The sequence below is a fragment of the Pelmatolapia mariae genome, unplaced genomic scaffold, assembly GCF_036321145.2.
Source record: "Pelmatolapia mariae isolate MD_Pm_ZW unplaced genomic scaffold, Pm_UMD_F_2 NODE_ptg000279l+_length_55604_cov_1, whole genome shotgun sequence".
NCBI classification, from domain to species: Eukaryota; Metazoa; Chordata; class Actinopteri; order Cichliformes; family Cichlidae; genus Pelmatolapia; species Pelmatolapia mariae.
The window spans coordinates 17,501-27,500 of record NW_027051969.1 but is presented as its reverse complement, the minus strand read 5'-3'; positions in this window follow the sequence as shown (position 1 = coordinate 27,500).

Below are 10,000 nucleotides of genomic sequence, written 5' to 3'. Positions count from 1 at the left end.
GCTCAGCAGCACTTTGCTATGTACTTCCTCGTGCATATGGTACGACAACTTTTCTCCGTGCCCCTGGTACTCTGCTCAGAAACACTTTGCCACACACACACACTCCTCGTGCATATGGTACGACAACTTTTCTCCGTGCCCCTGGTACTCTGCTCAGCAGCACTTTGCTATGTACTTCCTCGTGCATATGGTACGACAACTTTTCTCCGTGCCCCTGGTACTCTGCTCAGAAACACTTTGCCACACACACACACTCCTCGTGCATATGGTACGACAATGTTTCTACATGCCCCTGGTACTCTGCTCAGCAGCACTTTGCTATGTACTTCCCGTGCATATGGTACGACAGCTTTTCCACAAGCCCCTGGTACACTGCGCAGAAACACTTATGCCACGTCGGCTGTACGCGCTCTCCTCGCTAGCTAGTTGCTGATCTCCCCCACCTCCAGGGGGCCCCGGGGACCACCATCACATCTCCCTGTCTCCCTTACCGCTGAACAAGATGCATGCTGCTCCACTGGCCCTGCTGCTGTTGTGTCTCCATTTGGCCGAGGGGGTGAGTCGGCCTCCTCTCTCCTTTACGGTCGAAAAAGATGTGCTGCTGGCGCACTGGCCCTGCTGATGTGCTGTCTCCATTTGGCCGAGGTGGTGAGTCGGCCTCCTCTCTCCTTTACGGTCGAAAAAGATGTGCTGCTGGCGCACTGGCCCTGCTGATGTGCTGTCTCCATTTGGCCGAGGTGGTGAGTCGGCCTCCTCTCTCCTTTACGGTCGAAAAAGATGTGCTGCTGGACAGGCCTCGTGCATATGGTACGACAGCTTTTCTCCGTGCCCCTGGTACTCTGCTCAGCAGCACTTTGCTATGTACTTCCTCGTGCATATGGTACGACAGCTTTTCTCCGTGCCCCTGGTACTCTGCTCAGCAGCACTTTGCTATGTACTTCCTCGTGCATATGGTACGACAGCTTTTCTCCGTGCCCCTGGTACTCTGCTCAGCAGCACTTTGCTATGTACTTCCTCGTGCATATGGTACGACAACTTTTCTCCGTGCCCCTGGTACTCTGCTCAGCAGCACTTTGCCACACACACACTCCTCGTGCATATGGTACGACAACTTTTCTCCGTGCCCCTGGTACACTGCTCAGAAACACTTTGCCACACACACACTCCTCGTGCATATGGTACGACAATGTTTCTACATGCCCCTGGTACACTGCTCAGAAACACTTTGCCACACACACACTCCTCGTGCATATGGTACGACAATGTTTCTACATGCCCCTGGTACTCTGCTCAGAAACACTTTGCCACACACACACACTCCTCGTGCATATGGTACGACAGCTTTTCTCCGTGCCCCTGGTACTCTGCTCAGCAGCACTTTGCTATGTACTTCCTCGTGCATATGGTACGACAACTTTTCTCCGTGCCCCTGGTACTCTGCTCAGAAACACTTTGCCACACACACACACTCCTCGTGCATATGGTACGACAATGTTTCTACAAGCCCCTGGTACTCTGCTCAGCAGCACTTTGCTATGTACTTCCTCGTGCATATGGTACGACAACTTTTCTCCGTGCCCCTGGTACTCTGCTCAGAAACACTTTGCCACACACACACACTCCTCGTGCATATGGTACGACAACTTTTCTCCGTGCCCCTGGTACTCTGCTCAGAAACACTTTGCCACACACACACACTCCTCGTGCATATGGTACGACAATGTTTCTACATGCCCCTGGTACTCTGCTCAGCAGCACTTTGCTATGTACTTCCCGTGCATATGGTACGACAGCTTTTCCACAAGCCCCTGGTACACTGCGCAGAAACACTTATGCCACGTCGGCTGTACGCGCTCTCCTCGCTAGCTAGTTGCTGATCTCCCCCACCTCCAGGGGGCCCCGGGGACCACCATCACATCTCCCTGTCTCCCTTACCGCTGAACAAGATGCATGCTGCTCCACTGGCCCTGCTGCTGTTGTGTCTCCATTTGGCCGAGGGGGTGAGTCGGCCTCCTCTCTCCTTTACGGTCGAAAAAGATGTGCTGCTGGCGCACTGGCCCTGCTGATGTGCTGTCTCCATTTGGCCGAGGTGGTGAGTCGGCCTCCTCTCTCCTTTACGGTCGAAAAAGATGTGCTGCTGGCGCACTGGCCCTGCTGATGTGCTGTCTCCATTTGGCCGAGGTGGTGAGTCGGCCTCCTCTCTCCTTTACGGTCGAAAAAGATGTGCTGCTGGACAGGCCTCGTGCATATGGTACGACAGCTTTTCTCCGTGCCCCTGGTACTCTGCTCAGCAGCACTTTGCTATGTACTTCCTCGTGCATATGGTACGACAGCTTTTCTCCGTGCCCCTGGTACTCTGCTCAGCAGCACTTTGCTATGTACTTCCTCGTGCATATGGTACGACAGCTTTTCTCCGTGCCCCTGGTACTCTGCTCAGCAGCACTTTGCTATGTACTTCCTCGTGCATATGGTACGACAACTTTTCTCCGTGCCCCTGGTACTCTGCTCAGCAGCACTTTGCCACACACACACTCCTCGTGCATATGGTACGACAACTTTTCTCCGTGCCCCTGGTACACTGCTCAGAAACACTTTGCCACACACACACTCCTCGTGCATATGGTACGACAATGTTTCTACATGCCCCTGGTACACTGCTCAGAAACACTTTGCCACACACACACTCCTCGTGCATATGGTACGACAATGTTTCTACATGCCCCTGGTACTCTGCTCAGAAACACTTTGCCACACACACACACTCCTCGTGCATATGGTACGACAGCTTTTCTCCGTGCCCCTGGTACTCTGCTCAGCAGCACTTTGCTATGTACTTCCTCGTGCATATGGTACGACAACTTTTCTCCGTGCCCCTGGTACTCTGCTCAGAAACACTTTGCCACACACACACACTCCTCGTGCATATGGTACGACAATGTTTCTACAAGCCCCTGGTACTCTGCTCAGCAGCACTTTGCTATGTACTTCCTCGTGCATATGGTACGACAACTTTTCTCCGTGCCCCTGGTACTCTGCTCAGAAACACTTTGCCACACACACACACTCCTCGTGCATATGGTACGACAACTTTTCTCCGTGCCCCTGGTACTCTGCTCAGCAGCACTTTGCTATGTACTTCCTCGTGCATATGGTACGACAACTTTTCTCCGTGCCCCTGGTACTCTGCTCAGAAACACTTTGCCACACACACACACTCCTCGTGCATATGGTACGACAACTTTTCTCCGTGCCCCTGGTACTCTGCTCAGCAGCACTTTGCTATGTACTTCCTCGTGCATATGGTACGACAACTTTTCTCCGTGCCCCTGGTACTCTGCTCAGAAACACTTTGCCACACACACACACTCCTCGTGCATATGGTACGACAATGTTTCTACATGCCCCTGGTACTCTGCTCAGCAGCACTTTGCTATGTACTTCCCGTGCATATGGTACGACAGCTTTTCCACAAGCCCCTGGTACACTGCGCAGAAACACTTATGCCACGTCGGCTGTACGCGCTCTCCTCGCTAGCTAGTTGCTGATCTCCCCCACCTCCAGGGGGCCCCGGGGACCACCATCACATCTCCCTGTCTCCCTTACCGCTGAACAAGATGCATGCTGCTCCACTGGCCCTGCTGCTGTTGTGTCTCCATTTGGCCGAGGGGGTGAGTCGGCCTCCTCTCTCCTTTACGGTCGAAAAAGATGTGCTGCTGGCGCACTGGCCCTGCTGATGTGCTGTCTCCATTTGGCCGAGGTGGTGAGTCGGCCTCCTCTCTCCTTTACGGTCGAAAAAGATGTGCTGCTGGCGCACTGGCCCTGCTGATGTGCTGTCTCCATTTGGCCGAGGTGGTGAGTCGGCCTCCTCTCTCCTTTACGGTCGAAAAAGATGTGCTGCTGGACAGGCCTCGTGCATATGGTACGACAGCTTTTCTCCGTGCCCCTGGTACTCTGCTCAGCAGCACTTTGCTATGTACTTCCTCGTGCATATGGTACGACAGCTTTTCTCCGTGCCCCTGGTACTCTGCTCAGCAGCACTTTGCTATGTACTTCCTCGTGCATATGGTACGACAGCTTTTCTCCGTGCCCCTGGTACTCTGCTCAGCAGCACTTTGCTATGTACTTCCTCGTGCATATGGTACGACAACTTTTCTCCGTGCCCCTGGTACTCTGCTCAGCAGCACTTTGCCACACACACACTCCTCGTGCATATGGTACGACAACTTTTCTCCGTGCCCCTGGTACACTGCTCAGAAACACTTTGCCACACACACACTCCTCGTGCATATGGTACGACAATGTTTCTACATGCCCCTGGTACACTGCTCAGAAACACTTTGCCACACACACACTCCTCGTGCATATGGTACGACAATGTTTCTACATGCCCCTGGTACTCTGCTCAGAAACACTTTGCCACACACACACACTCCTCGTGCATATGGTACGACAGCTTTTCTCCGTGCCCCTGGTACTCTGCTCAGCAGCACTTTGCTATGTACTTCCTCGTGCATATGGTACGACAACTTTTCTCCGTGCCCCTGGTACTCTGCTCAGAAACACTTTGCCACACACACACACTCCTCGTGCATATGGTACGACAATGTTTCTACAAGCCCCTGGTACTCTGCTCAGCAGCACTTTGCTATGTACTTCCTCGTGCATATGGTACGACAACTTTTCTCCGTGCCCCTGGTACTCTGCTCAGAAACACTTTGCCACACACACACACTCCTCGTGCATATGGTACGACAACTTTTCTCCGTGCCCCTGGTACTCTGCTCAGCAGCACTTTGCTATGTACTTCCTCGTGCATATGGTACGACAACTTTTCTCCGTGCCCCTGGTACTCTGCTCAGAAACACTTTGCCACACACACACACTCCTCGTGCATATGGTACGACAACTTTTCTCCGTGCCCCTGGTACTCTGCTCAGCAGCACTTTGCTATGTACTTCCTCGTGCATATGGTACGACAACTTTTCTCCGTGCCCCTGGTACTCTGCTCAGAAACACTTTGCCACACACACACACTCCTCGTGCATATGGTACGACAATGTTTCTACATGCCCCTGGTACTCTGCTCAGCAGCACTTTGCTATGTACTTCCCGTGCATATGGTACGACAGCTTTTCCACAAGCCCCTGGTACACTGCGCAGAAACACTTATGCCACGTCGGCTGTACGCGCTCTCCTCGCTAGCTAGTTGCTGATCTCCCCCACCTCCAGGGGGCCCCGGGGACCACCATCACATCTCCCTGTCTCCCTTACCGCTGAACAAGATGCATGCTGCTCCACTGGCCCTGCTGCTGTTGTGTCTCCATTTGGCCGAGGGGGTGAGTCGGCCTCCTCTCTCCTTTACGGTCGAAAAAGATGTGCTGCTGGCGCACTGGCCCTGCTGATGTGCTGTCTCCATTTGGCCGAGGTGGTGAGTCGGCCTCCTCTCTCCTTTACGGTCGAAAAAGATGTGCTGCTGGCGCACTGGCCCTGCTGATGTGCTGTCTCCATTTGGCCGAGGTGGTGAGTCGGCCTCCTCTCTCCTTTACGGTCGAAAAAGATGTGCTGCTGGACAGGCCTCGTGCATATGGTACGACAGCTTTTCTCCGTGCCCCTGGTACTCTGCTCAGCAGCACTTTGCTATGTACTTCCTCGTGCATATGGTACGACAGCTTTTCTCCGTGCCCCTGGTACTCTGCTCAGCAGCACTTTGCTATGTACTTCCTCGTGCATATGGTACGACAGCTTTTCTCCGTGCCCCTGGTACTCTGCTCAGCAGCACTTTGCTATGTACTTCCTCGTGCATATGGTACGACAACTTTTCTCCGTGCCCCTGGTACTCTGCTCAGCAGCACTTTGCCACACACACACTCCTCGTGCATATGGTACGACAACTTTTCTCCGTGCCCCTGGTACACTGCTCAGAAACACTTTGCCACACACACACTCCTCGTGCATATGGTACGACAATGTTTCTACATGCCCCTGGTACACTGCTCAGAAACACTTTGCCACACACACACTCCTCGTGCATATGGTACGACAATGTTTCTACATGCCCCTGGTACTCTGCTCAGAAACACTTTGCCACACACACACACTCCTCGTGCATATGGTACGACAGCTTTTCTCCGTGCCCCTGGTACTCTGCTCAGCAGCACTTTGCTATGTACTTCCTCGTGCATATGGTACGACAACTTTTCTCCGTGCCCCTGGTACTCTGCTCAGAAACACTTTGCCACACACACACACTCCTCGTGCATATGGTACGACAATGTTTCTACAAGCCCCTGGTACTCTGCTCAGCAGCACTTTGCTATGTACTTCCTCGTGCATATGGTACGACAACTTTTCTCCGTGCCCCTGGTACTCTGCTCAGAAACACTTTGCCACACACACACACTCCTCGTGCATATGGTACGACAACTTTTCTCCGTGCCCCTGGTACTCTGCTCAGCAGCACTTTGCTATGTACTTCCTCGTGCATATGGTACGACAACTTTTCTCCGTGCCCCTGGTACTCTGCTCAGAAACACTTTGCCACACACACACACTCCTCGTGCATATGGTACGACAACTTTTCTCCGTGCCCCTGGTACTCTGCTCAGCAGCACTTTGCTATGTACTTCCTCGTGCATATGGTACGACAACTTTTCTCCGTGCCCCTGGTACTCTGCTCAGAAACACTTTGCCACACACACACACTCCTCGTGCATATGGTACGACAATGTTTCTACATGCCCCTGGTACTCTGCTCAGCAGCACTTTGCTATGTACTTCCCGTGCATATGGTACGACAGCTTTTCCACAAGCCCCTGGTACACTGCGCAGAAACACTTATGCCACGTCGGCTGTACGCGCTCTCCTCGCTAGCTAGTTGCTGATCTCCCCCACCTCCAGGGGGCCCCGGGGACCACCATCACATCTCCCTGTCTCCCTTACCGCTGAACAAGATGCATGCTGCTCCACTGGCCCTGCTGCTGTTGTGTCTCCATTTGGCCGAGGGGGTGAGTCGGCCTCCTCTCTCCTTTACGGTCGAAAAAGATGTGCTGCTGGCGCACTGGCCCTGCTGATGTGCTGTCTCCATTTGGCCGAGGTGGTGAGTCGGCCTCCTCTCTCCTTTACGGTCGAAAAAGATGTGCTGCTGGCGCACTGGCCCTGCTGATGTGCTGTCTCCATTTGGCCGAGGTGGTGAGTCGGCCTCCTCTCTCCTTTACGGTCGAAAAAGATGTGCTGCTGGACAGGCCTCGTGCATATGGTACGACAGCTTTTCTCCGTGCCCCTGGTACTCTGCTCAGCAGCACTTTGCTATGTACTTCCTCGTGCATATGGTACGACAGCTTTTCTCCGTGCCCCTGGTACTCTGCTCAGCAGCACTTTGCTATGTACTTCCTCGTGCATATGGTACGACAGCTTTTCTCCGTGCCCCTGGTACTCTGCTCAGCAGCACTTTGCTATGTACTTCCTCGTGCATATGGTACGACAACTTTTCTCCGTGCCCCTGGTACTCTGCTCAGCAGCACTTTGCCACACACACACTCCTCGTGCATATGGTACGACAACTTTTCTCCGTGCCCCTGGTACACTGCTCAGAAACACTTTGCCACACACACACTCCTCGTGCATATGGTACGACAATGTTTCTACATGCCCCTGGTACACTGCTCAGAAACACTTTGCCACACACACACTCCTCGTGCATATGGTACGACAATGTTTCTACATGCCCCTGGTACTCTGCTCAGAAACACTTTGCCACACACACACACTCCTCGTGCATATGGTACGACAGCTTTTCTCCGTGCCCCTGGTACTCTGCTCAGCAGCACTTTGCTATGTACTTCCTCGTGCATATGGTACGACAACTTTTCTCCGTGCCCCTGGTACTCTGCTCAGAAACACTTTGCCACACACACACACTCCTCGTGCATATGGTACGACAATGTTTCTACAAGCCCCTGGTACTCTGCTCAGCAGCACTTTGCTATGTACTTCCTCGTGCATATGGTACGACAACTTTTCTCCGTGCCCCTGGTACTCTGCTCAGAAACACTTTGCCACACACACACACTCCTCGTGCATATGGTACGACAACTTTTCTCCGTGCCCCTGGTACTCTGCTCAGCAGCACTTTGCTATGTACTTCCTCGTGCATATGGTACGACAACTTTTCTCCGTGCCCCTGGTACTCTGCTCAGAAACACTTTGCCACACACACACACTCCTCGTGCATATGGTACGACAACTTTTCTCCGTGCCCCTGGTACTCTGCTCAGCAGCACTTTGCTATGTACTTCCTCGTGCATATGGTACGACAACTTTTCTCCGTGCCCCTGGTACTCTGCTCAGAAACACTTTGCCACACACACACACTCCTCGTGCATATGGTACGACAATGTTTCTACATGCCCCTGGTACTCTGCTCAGCAGCACTTTGCTATGTACTTCCCGTGCATATGGTACGACAGCTTTTCCACAAGCCCCTGGTACACTGCGCAGAAACACTTATGCCACGTCGGCTGTACGCGCTCTCCTCGCTAGCTAGTTGCTGATCTCCCCCACCTCCAGGGGGCCCCGGGGACCACCATCACATCTCCCTGTCTCCCTTACCGCTGAACAAGATGCATGCTGCTCCACTGGCCCTGCTGCTGTTGTGTCTCCATTTGGCCGAGGGGGTGAGTCGGCCTCCTCTCTCCTTTACGGTCGAAAAAGATGTGCTGCTGGCGCACTGGCCCTGCTGATGTGCTGTCTCCATTTGGCCGAGGTGGTGAGTCGGCCTCCTCTCTCCTTTACGGTCGAAAAAGATGTGCTGCTGGCGCACTGGCCCTGCTGATGTGCTGTCTCCATTTGGCCGAGGTGGTGAGTCGGCCTCCTCTCTCCTTTACGGTCGAAAAAGATGTGCTGCTGGCGCACTGGCCCTGCTGAATCCCTCTCTCCATTTGGCCGAGGGGGTGAGTCGGCCTCCTCTCTCCTTTACGGTCGAAAAAGATGTGCTGCTGGCGCACTGGCCCTGCTGAGTTCCTCTCTCCATTTGGCCGAGGGGGTGAGTCGGCCTCCCCTCTCCTTTACGGTCGAAAAAGATGTGCTGCTGGCGCACTGGCCCTGCTGAGTTCCTCTCTCCATTTGGCCGAGGGGGTGAGTCGGCCTCCTCTCTCCTTTACGGTCGAAAAAGATGTGCTGCTGGCGCACTGGCCCTGCTGAATCCCTCTCTCCATTTGGCCGAGGGGGTGAGTCGGCCTCCTCTCTCCTTTACGGTCGAAAAAGATGTGCTGCTGGCGCACTGGCCCTGCTGATGTGCTGTCTCCATTTGGCCGAGGTGGTGAGTCGGCCTCCTCTCTCCTTTACGGTCGAAAAAGATGTGCTGCTGGCGCACTGGCCCTGCTGAATCCCTCTCTCCATTTGGCCGAGGGGGTGAGTCGGCCTCCTCTCTCCTTTACGGTCGAAAAAGATGTGCTGCTGGCGCACTGGCCCTGCTGATGTGCTGTCTCCATTTGGCCGAGGTGGTGAGTCGGCCTCCTCTCTCCTTTACGGTCGAAAAAGATGTGCTGCTGGTGCACTGGCCCTGCTGATATTCTCTCTCCATTTGGCCCAGGGAGTGAGTCGGCCTCCTGCCTCCTTTACGGTCGAAAAAGATGTGCTGCTGCTGCTGCTGCTGCTGCTGCTGCTGCTGCTGCACTGGCCCTGCTGCTACCACATAGCCAGCATGGACCTCGACCTCCAGCAGGCCCCGGGGAGGCACATCCTCCCCTGCTCTACTCCCCCAGTAGCTTTCCTTTCCTGCAGTTACCCAGTACCACATAGCCAGCATGGACCTTGACCTCCAGCAGGCCCCGGGGAGGCACATCCTCCCCTGCTCTACTCCCCCAGTAGCTTTCCTTTCCTGCAGTTACCCTGTACCACATATCCAGCATGGACCTTGACCTCCAGCAGGCCCCGGGGAGGCACATCCTCCCCTGCTCTACTCCCCCAGTAGCTTTCCTTTCCTGCAGTTACCCCGTACCAC